At 42.3% G+C, this 14,286-nt stretch overlaps 1 protein-coding gene across 2 annotated transcripts in view; it reads left to right on the top strand.

Annotated features, from left to right (window-relative positions):
* The first annotated feature begins 279 nt into the window (after nt 1-279).
* The window catches only part of LOC108930974 (zinc finger protein 462-like), a 45,177-nt gene continuing 31,170 nt past the window's right edge, over nt 280-14,286 (top strand). The window contains exons 1-2 of one of the 2 annotated variants that reach the window (XM_018746484.1): nt 289-692; nt 840-920. The gene's annotated coding sequence lies outside the window, so the exon portion shown is untranslated. Of the gene's footprint in view, nt 693-839; nt 921-14,286 lie in introns of both variants that reach the window. The other variant, XM_018746485.1, reaches the window with a different exon arrangement.

The following is a 14,286-nucleotide window of genomic DNA, read 5'->3' as shown; positions in this document are numbered from 1 at the left end:
GCAAAATAAATGAAATCTTAAATAATTTCTCTGATTGAAAGAAAATGATGTTGGGCAAGTATGACATTGGGTGCCATCCTATCATTCCGGTTCATAATCCTTCACTGAAGAAAAACTCCATTAAGAAGGGTGAGAGGGCAGCTATTCTCACCACCCAACTCGTTTAGAAGACAAAGAACACATGTAATTATGCAAATATTTCAATTAGCGGACGTGTACTCGGCCAATCAGTATTTAATTAAGGCGATGCCAATGAAAGCATTTCGACACACGCCCACGGTGCCGCTTCCATTCCGTGTTAAAGCAGGTGGCGGGATCTTTGGCAGCGCGCTTGGTTCACGAAGCCATGATGATGGGGGGCTTTTCTTTCCACCTCGCCGCCTTTCATAGCCGTATTCGCGGAGCTTTCGGGTGCCCCGCGATGACCATTGTCTCGCAGCATCGCAAACTCTTGCGCACCCCCTGGTGCTTAGCAGTCAGCCCGAGTTGGGCGCGCGCGCTGGCTCGCTGGCTCGCGGATTGTCTTCTCGTCTCCGCGGTTCGCTCATTATTCAGACACAGACGGATCTCAGGTCATCTGCGGCTGCGGCGAAGGAGAAGCAGGGAAGATGGCGATCATTCAGTAGACCAGGCGTACGCATGAGACGCGCGGCAACTTTGGGCAGAAGGAGCATTTTTCTCTGGACGAACCCGTAAGTACAGCTGCCCGGAATCGCGGAGATCTCGGCTTTGGTGATGAAGCAGGAGCAAGACGTCTCGGTGGTGGTGGACAGGAAATCTGGACAGCGCCTCGGCACCGCCGGGCGAAAGGAGTCAAGTGTGCTTTCTCCTTTCCTTAGTTTACCACCACCAGCCTGGTGACCTGAGGTAGCGAGGGGACATTTCCGCCGAAGGCGCATGTTGGAAGCCGAGCGTTTAAGGTAGTCGCGTCCTGACCTTCATTTTATTTGTCTATTCTGCTAACCTCCTGTCCGTAGCCTCTTAGCTTGCTAGCTAGCTGCGTGCTTTTTGGAAGTGGGAAGCTAACGCGCTAACTAGTTGGAACGGAGCTCGCTGGAGCCCGTGCTGTGTGCTCTGTCTAGTCTAGCAGAGCGGGACTGCTGTCTCATTGTGAGCAGGGAGAGACGTAATAAGCAGGGATTATTGTCCGTCGTCGTCCGGCGTTTCGTTCGTCTGCCGCCGGGAAGCAGACGCGACCGCAGAGTTCGCTCTTCTCTCCCCCGGGCTCCGGCGCGAAACGTCCTGCGCCTCCATTAGTGACAGCACGGCTTCGCAGCTGGTCCAGGTCCAGAGACCAAACGCTCCGTCCAGCCAGGTCTGCGTTGCCTTCCCTCGCTAAGCTACGCACCGAAGCGTCGGCACTTGAACGCGTTTTATTATTTAAACTTTTGTGGACGTGCTGCGGGAGGCTTGTTTCTCGCAGTTTAGCCTTCTGTCCTTTGTGTTTGTGTGTGCGCGCGCGCACCCGTGTGTGTGTGTGGGTCCGTTCGTGGCCGTGCGCGAGCGCAGGGCTGGAGGAGGCTGCGCTGTCAGTGCCATGAAGTCAGGTATGTCACTGTGGGCTGAATTCACCATAAAATGGAGGATGGCGCTTCGGTCTCTGAGGAGCGAGTGGTCGGACGGGGCACTTCGCACCAGCGTCTCGACTCCTGCCTCACACGAAGCGCACATATCGAGCATTGACACCTGAAAGAGACCAAATTATTAGAGCTTTTTTTTTTTTTTTTTTTTGGAAACCAGGCTTCCCCCCTCCTCCCAATTTTGAACCTGTCAAGTTTCTCAGTTCTTCCTAGTGTGCTGAATCTGAGGAGAAAATGGAGGGCAGTGGGGCTCCCAAACTGATGGGGGTGTCAGCAGACAGTGTTGCTGGAGGAGACTGGATGAGACGGGAATGTTAATGTCCAACAGTGCGGTGCTGGAGCCTACAGGTGATTAACATTCAGCCGTGTGCGAGCAGCTCCCGAAAGAGGGGTGTTGAAAGTTACTTGCAGGTGTAACGCTGCCGTGGCTGCCGGCTCTCCTGCTTTTCCAAGGTCTTCAAGAACTTTTTTTTTTGGGTTCTTCTGTACTATTTGATTTTTGGGCCATGCACTAGTTTGGTCTTTCCATGCTACCATTGTGCAATTTAATTATTGGGTGAGCACTGAATTTCTGCTGTTAAAGTTCAGTCTGGCTCTACCACACACACGCTGTCTGTAACCGCTTGTCCTGAGCGGGGTTGCGGTGAACCGGAACCTAGCCCCTGCAACACAGGGTGCAAGGCTGGAGGGGACACACCCAGGACGGAATGCCGGTCTGTCGCAAGCCACCCCAAGCGGGACTCGAACCCCAGAGCCACGGGAGAGCAAGACCCACTCAAACCTGCTGCACCATCGCACCCCCCGCTGTCCAGCTCTACCATTGGCAGTTAATGCATTAGGTGCTGCAAAAAGTATTGGATTCTAGATCTATGATGTCTATACACAGAAATAGATTTATGGGCTACGAAGACCAGAAGGTAATTTTGGCTCATTCGCAGGTGGTATTGAAGGTGCAGATTTGTTAACAAAATTTATTTTATATGCATGCTGGAAGCCTCAGAATTGAACCGTAGGTGTTCAGAGTCCTTTTTTAGTGCTTCCAGAATGTGACAGAGAAGAGCTTAACAGTAAATCTACCACATCTGGGTCTATTATGTCATCATGGAGCAGGGTCCTGTGGGGACTGTGGGACTTCTGCAGCATGGCTGACTTCAGTGAAATCTTGCCAGCAAGGAGAGCAGCATGTCTGCCACAAACTCCTGACTGAAGGCAATCAAAATGGAGGGTCCTCTAATGGGACACCAGGCTGTTTACACCTCTCCTTGTTCACCGTCCTAGGCTCCAGGAGGGGGGTGTGTTCTGGGCTCTTTGGAATTGAGTGTAGTGGCCTTCAGATATCATGCTTTTTAGGCTTGACATGGTTGTGGAACATTGTTTGATATGAAGTAACAAGGTCACACACAAAGATCTTGTCTCTTTGAAAATATTATTGCATTTCTGTTACCCCTAACTCAAAGTGGACTGTTTTTACATGATGGAATGACCTGATGGGTGCTTAATCTTTTTTAAAGTAAAACAGTGCCTTCTGTTACTGTTAGCTGGAGTCTTCAAACTTGACCTTGACATTTAATTTGACAGGTCACTTGGCTTCCAGTTTATTAGCATGTTTGCTACTATATAAAGTCACCCTTCAAATTCACAAAGACCCTAGGGGGTCAAATTATTTGCAAGTTCTTGGATTTGTAAGGGGGCTGTGCCTCAGCCCCTTGCGAATAGAGGGCTGACTGTATTGTCAAAATTGGGCATTTCATGGAAAGTGCTGAAATTGTCTAACAACTGGAAAACAGGTTGCTTCAGAATTAGCCTGCTTAGGCCTTGTGGGGAATTTAACATTTTGCTGGCTTTGACTCTTTTAGGCTTGAAATGTAGACCTTGAGATGGTTACATGGCTAAACATTTGAACTGCTTATGGCTATGCTTGTAATACTTAAACTCCAAGACTTTTTTTAAGCTAAACTTGAAGCATCACTGCCTATGGTGTAGGATGATTGTGTGTTACTGCTAATCTGAACATGATTTAAATCAAGTCTTCAGTGAACAGGCAATGGAAGGCAGAGTGCACCCTACATGGTTGTAAGTTTGTTACAAGGTGTGTGCGTGTGTGTGGTGGTTAGTCAGTAGTTCACCTGAAATACATATATTTTTCCAGTAGAATGGAGCCAGACCATGCAGACAAAATTCACATGTAGAACATGCAAATTTGGGTTTAAAGCCAACTTAGTGTCACATGTGAATGCACAGTCCAGTTGCTGTGGGATGTCAGTGCTACTGGCTTTACCATTTTATACTGATTTTCCTTCTTAAATATTAAAAAGGAAAATGGCCATCCCAGAGATATGACCATCTGTTACAAGATCTTGACTTTAGCAGGAGTTTTTAAAATACCTATTTTGACTTGCCTTTCTTGTCATTTACAAGGACTGAGTCTGTGCATACCTTATGAGTGGATGGATAGATTACATAAAATGAAGATTAAACCTAATTTAGATGCTTTAGCCAAAGCATGTATTATGCAGTATTTCACTGACCACCATAAACAAGGTGAATTGGTGTTACACTGCCCTAAATGCTTGTCACTGGCATATTTGTTGCAGAGCAATGTAAGATGCACACAAGCAGTTCAGTCACCAGTCCACCTGAAGCATGTCTGGGCTGTGGGAAGAAACCCATGCTTTTTTACAGTACATAATGGCTATAGAAGAGCTGAACAAGCATGGGTAGGCAGATATGGTGCTATTATTAATGAAGGGGAAACTTCCCTGTTTACTTTAGTATTTAAGTTATGTTTTCTGCATAGAACATGTTCTGACAGCTAGTGAAAACTTCAATTTTACATTATTTTGTAATTAACTTCTAATGAGAAGTCAGTGTAATTTAGTTCAAAAGTAAAATCTTTGAAAATTACTAAATGTTAAATTCATGTGTTCCCCTTTTTTGCTTCAACAGTGTGCAGTCTATGCCAGCTCAAGTGCCCAAGCTGGTGCAAAACCTGATGATCCATGTTATCCCAGCATGACTTGAGAATGTTCCAAAAAGAATCTTATGATATTGAAAGCTTGGCTTTCTTGGTCTTCAAATTTACTGAAATGTTCTGTGGGGTTGTGGTCAGGTGACTGTGGGAGAAAGTTTAGGACAGTCAGTTCTTCCAAAGCATGGAGGTATCTTTGGGCTCATAATCCTGTTGCAGTATGAATACTTCTTTGCAAAGATCCAAACCAGAGGGTGTAATGTATGTTTGAAGAATGGAGTGGTGGTTTCCTTTCTCAGGGTGTAATTGATTCCATACAGGTATCCAGCTTCAGAGTAGGTGAAATGCCTTCAGAATTGAATATTCCCACTGCCATGTTTGACTCATTCATGCCAATGTAGCAAATCTGTTTTCTCTCTTTACATAAACCCTTCTGCAACTACCATAAATCTCAAACTTGGATTCATCAGTAAAGACTTTCAGTGATGCACTGAACTGCTGGTATTGCTTGCCTATGCCAACTGTTTGACCTTTTCATTTTAATGAGAAACTTCTATTAGGAAATAATGCAACACGGAAGCATTGTCACTAGTGGTCTTAGACTTTTGGATTTAGTATTGAAACTGTCTGAAATGTGTGGTGAGGGGTTTTCAGGAGTTACCTTTTGTATGGCAGGAGGAAGAACAATATAAACTTGTAGTTCTACAACTGGCTGTACTCAGATTCCCCCCTTTCCTCAAGGGCTGGAATGGGTTTTATAAACCTGCTCTACTGGCTAATTGGATGTATACATTTGCTCAGCTAGATGTCTACAACATGCAGGATTCCTTCCAAGGCTGAAGGTCTAATGATCCTTTAGGTCATATTTAAAAGTGACTTGTACACTTTAACAGGAAGGTGAAATTAAATTACACATTACCATTTCAAATTTACCTTTGTATAATGGCAACCATGCAAACATCACTGCTCCCCACTCTGTTTTGATGTTGCCTTGCTACTGGGAAACTTTGAGATCAGCACCATGTACTTAAATTGGTTAAGATGTCATGGATAATCTTAACTGGACTTTTAGTTATCCTTTGAAAACTTATTCCCATACTTGTTAAGCAACTTTACAAGGTCAGCTGTTTATGGAGTTATTCTCATTAGGAAATGATTGTACATTACCTTTTGACATTAGATTAAAGCTGCCCTTAGTATTCAATATCAGTGACTCATTTTCCTTACCTCATGAGTGCTGCAACTTTTCCCTAAAGCCTGACACTGTAGGTAAAGCATTGATTTCTATGAATTCAGTCATCAGGAACAGTTAAATGTATTAACTAAATTGCAAACAAGTAAGTTTCTTCTCTAACAGGTTATACCCTATTCAGGTAACCCTGTCCAACTTCTGTGTTTTAGAGCCAGTTTAGATTCAGGCACTCTAGTTTACTCAAAACCCAATAGTCATAGGTGCCCTTGACACTGAAGTGTTAAGGAACACCTCACCAGAACTGAATTCTACTAGTGATGGAGTGGTATGATGACACTAATGGTGAATATTACCTGGTAAGTACTTAAGTCAGGAGTTGGTGATAAAGGATTTAACAGCATCTAAGTGAAAAGGAGTTGCTCTTTTACCAGTTCTAATTACCAGAGCCTTCTATCCAGACTTGCAGGTCATAAGCATACAGCCTCATTTTATGCACTTACTGCATCTGTAAACATGCATCTAAGAAGGGTAATATGTTTAAATGCTTTCCTCTCTCTGCACAGAGGGTGGTCAGTTTAAATGATGCCATAATGCATCATCCCAGATCAGCATCCTGGCAAAAGTTGCATCTAAACTTGCTCATTGGACAAATGAGTTCAAAGTAATCCCTAAGAACAATTAGTTAAATCTTCACAGCAGTTTATCTAATTCAGACCTATGAATTTTTATTTGGAGGTCACCCTTAAGTGACAAGCTTAGTTTCATGGGACTGAAATGCTTGCTTGGAAAGTCATCACAGGGCCTATTTTACTGTTTTTGTAAGGCTTGATGTACTTTGTCATATGGAAGTACACCCTCTTTGAATTCTGTGGTTTTACATATCAGGACAAATCTGGGCCATAGCAGGTCTTAAAATTAGGTAAATACAACTTCAGATTAACATCTTGCACCGAGTCATTTAACAAAAATAAAGCCACAATAGAAAAGCCATGGGTGGAAAAACTAAGTACACATGATTCAGTAGCTTGTAGCACCACCTTTAGCAGCAATAACTTGAGTCATACAGAAAATGATCAGCCTCACATCACTGTGGAGGAATTTTGGCCTACTCTTTACAACATTTCTTCAGTTCATTGAAGTTTGCAGGCATTTGTTTAGGCACAGCTCTAAGGTCCTGCCACAGCATTTCAATTGGGTTGAGTTCTGGACTTTGACTGGGCCATTACAGCACCCCCCCCATTCTGTTGATTTGCTGGTGTGCTTGGGATTGTTGTCCTGTTGCATGACCCAATTTCAGCCAAGCGTCATCTGTTGGACAGATGGCCTCACATTTGACACTAGAATACTTTGGTTATACAGGGTGTTTATGGTCAACTCAATGACTACAAGGTCTCCAGGTTCTGTGGCTGCAAAACAAACCCAAATCACCCTTCCACCACTGTGCTTGACAATTGTTAGGTGGTGTTTGTGCTGATATGCTGCATTTGGCTTTCACCAAATGTGGCACTATGCATTATGGCCAAACATCTCCACTTTGGTCTTGTCTGTCCCAAGGACATTGTTCAAGAAGTTTTGTGGCTTGTTCAGATGCAACTTCGCAAACCTAAGCCATGCTGCCATCTTTTGAGAAGAGGCTTTCTCCTGGCAACCCTTCCACACAAATAACACTTCAGTCTTTTCTAATTGTACTGTCATGAACATTAACATTTAACATGTTGACTGAGGACTGTAGAGTCTGATCTAACACTTTTTTGGGGAAAAAAGTGGTCTGACCTTCTGGTGAATTCACTGGGATGTCTTCTCCTGGGAAGAGTGGCATCTGTCTTGAATGTTTTCCCCTGGTGAATCTTCCTCACTGTAGAATGATGATTTTAAATTGTTTGGAAATGGCCTTATAACCCTCCCCAGACTGATGGGCAGTAACAATTGCTTCTCTAAGATCATTGCTGATGTCTTTCCTCCTTGGTATTGTTACCACACACCTGAATGCTCCAGACCAGCAAACTGCCAAAACTTCTGCTTTTATAGAGGTGGTCACACTTGCTGATGATCGGCTAATCAAGGGCATTTGATTAGCAGCCAGGTGCTGCTACTTACACTCAATTCCTATGGAAGCAATAAAGGTGTACTTAGTTTTTCACACATGGCTTCTCCATTTTAGCTTTATTTTTGTTAAATAAATCATGATAGGAGGGGGTGCAGTGGCGCAGTGGGTTGGACCGCAGTCCTGCTCTCCGGTGGGTCTGGGGTTCGAGTCCTGCTTGGGGTACCTTGCGACGGACTGGCGTCCCGTCCTGGGTGTGTCCCCTTCCCCCTCCAGCCTTCCGCCCTGTGTTGCCGGGTAGGCTCCAGTTCCCCGTGACCCCGTAAGGGACAAGCGGTTCTGAAAGTGTGTGTGTGTGTGTGTGTGTGTGTGTGTGTGTGTGTGTAAATCATGATATGATGTCATGTGCTTATCTGAGGTTGTATTTACTTAATTGTAAAACCTGCTAAGGACCAGATTTATGTCCTGATATGTAAAACCATTTAATTCAGAGGGTGTACTTTTTTCACATGACTGGCTTTCTTATAATGTGATCCATGTATAACTCCTTTGTCAGTTCTGCTCACCTATTAAGTTTCCATGCACACAACTGCTTTTTTGTGAACTTTTAACCAAACTCTCTGCATGTATGAGTAACTCTGTGCTTGTTAAGGAAGGTAATACTATGGCTTATGAAGGTTTTGATTCTTGACCTTTTTTTTCTAAGGTTGTGCTGTCAGGTGGATCCTTATCTTTAATCTTAATTCTGAATATACTATTCAGTGTAATTTTTAAATTTTAGACCTAATTTCAAGCAGGCAACTTTTAAAATGCAAAAAATACTGCTGCAGTTATTTTATATATCTGTTTTTAGACTTAGTGTTTGTGAATGACTCAATTGTCAGTTCAGCCTTGTCAGGCAGATTTCCTGATGCTACATTCTAATATCCTGTGAAACAGTGCAGAATTAATGATTTTATGAATGGTAATATGCTGTTCTGTTCCTGAGAATTCAGGCCTAAATGTTTGGACAAAAGCAGTATACTTTATTCTTGATCTAAAAGTTCTTAGCTATACAGAGAAACAACCAGAAAAGGCTACATAATTTATTGAACTACTGTGGGGTATAGCTCAACATACAGATGCACTGGGACACATCAGTGATGTGACTTGGGGTCATCAGGTGTTTTGGGTCTTTACCTGGGCAAGGGAGTCTGATGTTTAATCTAGTTGGGGATGGTCAAGCTCCAACTTGCATCCCAGCAGCAACTGACCATGGATCTTCCCTCTTAATATCCACCTGGTGGCTTTCAGCAACTTCAGTAGCTGATCTGATGGTCTTCCTTTTCACCTTGCCTATGATGCCCAGCAGTGTTAGGACTTGGCACAGTGAGTACCCTGCAAATCAAATGGATTTGCAGAATGTTTGCCAGCTTTGCCTCTTACATTGTTCTGCAAGCTTCTGGTACTTTGCATGTTTCTGCTCGTTGGTTTCCCCCATGCACTTTTCCCCACAGCACTGTAGGCTCCAACATGACAATTTGCTTGGTAGCTGCTGAAAAGATGGTCATGTCCAGGCAGGGTTGTAGGTAAGATGTTTTCTGGGAAACTCAACTGCTTGCCCAAGTTCATGGTCAGCTGCCTCCTAATCACAGGAGGCCTGTCTTTGCTGTAGGCTGTGAGTGGACCTTTTGGCCAGCCTTGACAAAGGGGATAGTATTCCTTGCTAGGTGGCAATGTTTTGTGACATTGGCTGTGGCAACATGGTCCACAACTGCCTTTAGCATTTGGCCATGTTAATTGTAGTGACCTTTTCCAAGAGCTTTTGAGCAGAAGGTGTTCTAGGTATCCTCTCCTGGTATAAAGAAGGTAGGAGGGCAATCCATTCCCTCTTCCAGCTAGATCCTGTAAGCTGTCATATACAGCTTGGACCAGGAAACTGACTTGATGCTAGATGTTTGACCAGGTGACTTCTCATTGCAATGTACACTCCCACTTTGTCTATGCTGCTTGGGCTCCGCTATCCTGCTGGCTTATTTCCTCTTGAATCCATTCGTGCATTTTTGCCATTGGCCCAACCCACCTAGTCTCTGGGAAGAAGCCTTACCCTGCTCTTCCCACTGCCACTGTGCCTACCAATACCTTCTGCCTCAGGTGCAATGGTCTTTTCTCCAACTCTTCTCTGCCCTCCATCTCCAGCCTGATCATACCTCAGTGCCAGCTGCAGCCACCATGGGGGTCTGTGGTCTCTACTGGAATGCTTCTCTTGTGCATGCCACTATGAACTCTTCCTGAACTCCTCAAAATAAGAGTTTCAGGGTGTTACTTCTCCTGTACAGGGCCACACTACCAAGACTCCAAGCCACCGGCGGTGGTAGCTGCTTATCTGCCTTTCCCGAGACTGCTGTTACAGAAACTGTATATATTAAGAGGCCCCAGAAGTCTAAGATGGCATGTTGATAAATCCAGCCTTTAAAGGTACCAGGCAAATCTGACTTGTCTACATTGGTAAGGCAGGTCTCTGGTTCTCTGGATGGCAGCAGTGTCTCTGCTTCAGTCAATCTTATCAAGACTTGACTGGTTGTTCAGTAATGGATGGGATGGCTGCTCCAGACAAACTGAACTTGATGACAAAATCATGTTGACTAAACTTTGAATAATTAATACATCTTGTGTGCAGCATTTACAGTATGAACAAATCTTAAAATTCACTGAGTGAATTTGTATAATGTTCAAATAGCTCCCAAGATACCATTCAGTCAACTTGAGGTCCCAAGTGGCTTCTTTTAATACACCTTGAGTTTATGAACAATAGTATTGATTGCCACCAACTGTAGACTGTTCAAGTCTGCTTGGTGACATCTACAGAAAGACAACATAAGCAAGGAAAGGCTTTTGTAGTAAATGCTTTTAAGGGATAGGTTGATGTCTGGAATTAACTTGAGGGAAGACAAGATGACATAAGAGGGGTTCTGGGTTGCAATGGAGGGCAACAATGGGTACAGTGCAGATAAGTCTTATGAGTCTCCAGTTATGCAGTGAAAGGAGATGAAGTGATCTGAAACATTATGTGGAATAATGGAGGACCAGAGCAAAAATTGGTAGTGAGGACAATGTCAAGCTAATTACAGCCTTGAGTGGCTCTGGATTCCATAGTAGCAACTTCTTCCAGTGCTCAAATGTAGTGAGTCTGCTGGTCTGGAATATTTTGGTGCTTCAGTACCTGGATTATCATTGAACAAATGTTCTGTTTTGTCAGCTGTAAGGTGAACAGTGAAATCAGGCAACAAGATACCTCTCATGTTAAACCAAAAATACATGGAAGTTATGTATGTGTTTACCCTTTTCAGCCAAAGTCCTTGTCTAAACCCAGTTTAGATGTGACAAGACCTGAAGAGCTGTTCATGGTCAGTCTTAAATTTTTAGTGGTTTTGCTTGGAGGACTAACCCAAGATTTCCCCACAATGATGAGTGGCCCTGGTCAGTTACAGGAAGTACTCTTTTGCAGTTGAAGGATATTTAGTGTGTTTGGAACATCTAACAGCATTTCATTCCTCTACAGATGTATTTAGAATACTTATTTTTTTAATTTACTTGTTAGCCAAAGACCTAAGTTCCCTATTTAAACTTAATACACTAAACTTTTTTTATATTTTGGATAAAGCTGTAAGCATGACTGAACTGGTATAGCTGTGGTAGCAAGTAGATCAATTTGACCCACTGAGTCTCATTGAGAGAGAACAAGAACTTTGGACTATAATCAAGAATATCAACAATGAAAGTGTAAATGGATGGAAAGAAGCCTTAATGGATGTTGGACAGTGCAGTAGAAATCATGCAGAAGGATAAGGGCCTTATGACAGTATGGAACAATTTCAAGAAGTTGGCGTCACAATATCATCAAAGTTGCAGATGGGAACAGATATGAGTGAGGAATGCATTGCTGAATTTCTAGCCTGAACTTGGAATGCTCACATATAAACATGCATGAAACTAATGCAGAGATGGCATCAGTGAGCCACACAGCAGACTTCAGCATTCAAGTCAGTTTGACATGAGCTATGCAGATGGACCTGTAGTAAGACTAATCTTTGAATTTACTATCAAAGGCCACTAAAACGGATGGCATTGCCACAGATTGTTGGCAATGGAAAGATCAATAAAGGTGCTTCAGTTTATTCCCAATACTAACAAATACATGATGGCCATTAGACTAAAGTTTAAATTGATTGATACTTAAGTAATGTGAAAACTAATGCCCAATTCTTCAAATTTAACATAAAAGCAAGGTGCTGTGCAAGGTTCTTCAATAAATTAGGGTTGGAGATGTTGTTGCTGTATGATGGATAAACAGTCAGAGAATACCAAAAAGCTGTACATTCTTTAGCTACAGCAAAGAATTTCTATGCAGTGTATTCAAAAAATGAGTACACTGGGACACCTGATAATCCTGAAGAATTTGTAACTGAGGCCTCCTGCCAAGTGTACATTAGGGAGAAACGAAATCCTTTCAGATTAGGAAAGACAGGTACATGCTTCTTTAAAGATGTGATTGCATACTTCTTCCTCGGACTTGTATACCAAACACTGACAAACTGCACTAGAAGTGAATTTTAGGTTCAATATTGGTACTGGGAATATCTGCCAACAATGAGGCTGTGTAAATGGCATAGTTTAAGGCCTTAGTTAAAATAAGGGGGGGGGGGACAGGAGTTGAGTCAGATATGAAGGAAATTAACAGCAGTGGATTTTGGTGTTAGAAGTGACGATGTAAAAATCTTAAGCTTTCTATGAGATGTATGCTGCTTTGAAGAAGTGTCTGCTAAATGAATAAATGTAAATGTAAGCTTAATTCCTACTTGGCTGACACCTTTTTCCAAAACCTCTTGGTGCTAGATACACTAAGCTACTTACAATGATCTGTACAACACAGGTTTGAACACATGCAGGATTGCATGCTGTTGGCAATGTACATTCACAGATTCATCTACAATGCATCTTTTTAGACAGAGGAAACCTGATTCCTGGATAGAAACCCACACAAATGCATTGAGTATTAAAACTATGGAGAGCTGGATTTTAACCCATATGTGAATATATTGTTAGTATTACACAAATTGGCCTTTATGTGTATTATGAACTTAGTTAACATGCTTTGTAAATACAAGACTTACTGGGTACACAAGGTAGTGAATTTATTCTGATATTGGCTTCTTTGCAGTTTCTTAATTATAAACCCAGGTGACTAGATTGTATTCTTTGTCAAACAATGCAAATGATGAAAATTTGTTTTTGCTGTAGATGTGACAGTTCTGAGTGCTTAGATGGCCATGCCACCTGTTTGCCATGCTGTTTGCATATAACTGACAATAACATGTATCAGTTGTGGGTAGTTGCTATAAAGATTCTTCCCTTCTCCCATGATGTAAATGGGGGGGGGGGGGCTTTATTTTTTGAGAACCACTAACTTGGGCAATTAGCACCAAATGGAAAGCTATGCTGTTTAAGCTTTCGGCAAGCATCATCACTAGGAATCAGTTTGCTGTAATATTTCAGCAGTGGAAATGTGGCTGTCTATGCCATTAATATGAATTCTTGTTTTAAATATTCAGACGCAGAATAAATTGAAGGATGCCTGTTGTATTGGCATACTTGTTCTGTGTATTGATGGCAATGTTTTCCACCTTTAGTTTTGCTAATTAATCTAGCATCAAAATGCTAGCATGACCAACTTTTTAAGATATGAGATGTAGTATTGGGGTAGTTCAAAACCATACTTCATTTTTAAAACATATTTTATATTCCTTGTACTCACTGCTCTATGAGAAGATCTTTTTCTTAAGGTAACTTACCAAGACTGCCCTGAGTGGATTTTTAAGGAGGGAATGTTGCACCTGATGGACAGAAAGATCTTCACAGAAGATGGGTTTAGCCTCACTATGCTACTGTGCCTCCAAAGCCTATCTTGTGAAACCGGTTCATCAAGTTGCAAGAGTATAATTGTCAGTTTTGTTAGTCTGAATGTGAGGAAACTCCAATGTTGCAAGGAGTTTGCTGTGTGGACAAAATGTGCTTGTCTACTACAGCAGTCTTATTTCATCTTTATCAGGTATTTTTGTTGTATCTGTAGTACAAGTTCTTGCAAAGAATATAATTGGTGGAGCTTTTTGTGTGTACACATGGTCCAATACAGTGGTGTTTCTGCTACTAAATTTAGAAAAGCTGTTCATTATATGAAATGTCACCTCTTGTACAGGGTTAAGTGGTTGGGGAGCTGACTTCAATGACACCTTTACACAAGTGTCACATTTTGTTTGAAATTAATGCTAGGGTTTTTTTTTTTTTTTTTTTTGCGCAAGTGTTACTGTAGCAGATGGGACTTAACTGTCAAACAGGTCTTTAGTCATGAAAATGACAACTAAGCAGTTTTGGATTTGAATATTTGACTGGTAATTTTAACACTTTATAAATGTTGGATCATAGAAACTGATTATATTCTAGTTAGTTATCGCAAATTAACTTT

This window comes from Scleropages formosus, chromosome 1 (assembly GCF_900964775.1).
Source record: "Scleropages formosus chromosome 1, fSclFor1.1, whole genome shotgun sequence".
Lineage (NCBI taxonomy): Eukaryota > Metazoa > Chordata > Actinopteri > Osteoglossiformes > Osteoglossidae > Scleropages > Scleropages formosus.
The sequence above is the reverse complement of the archived record's forward strand: the minus strand, read 5'-3'. Positions and strand labels throughout refer to the sequence as shown.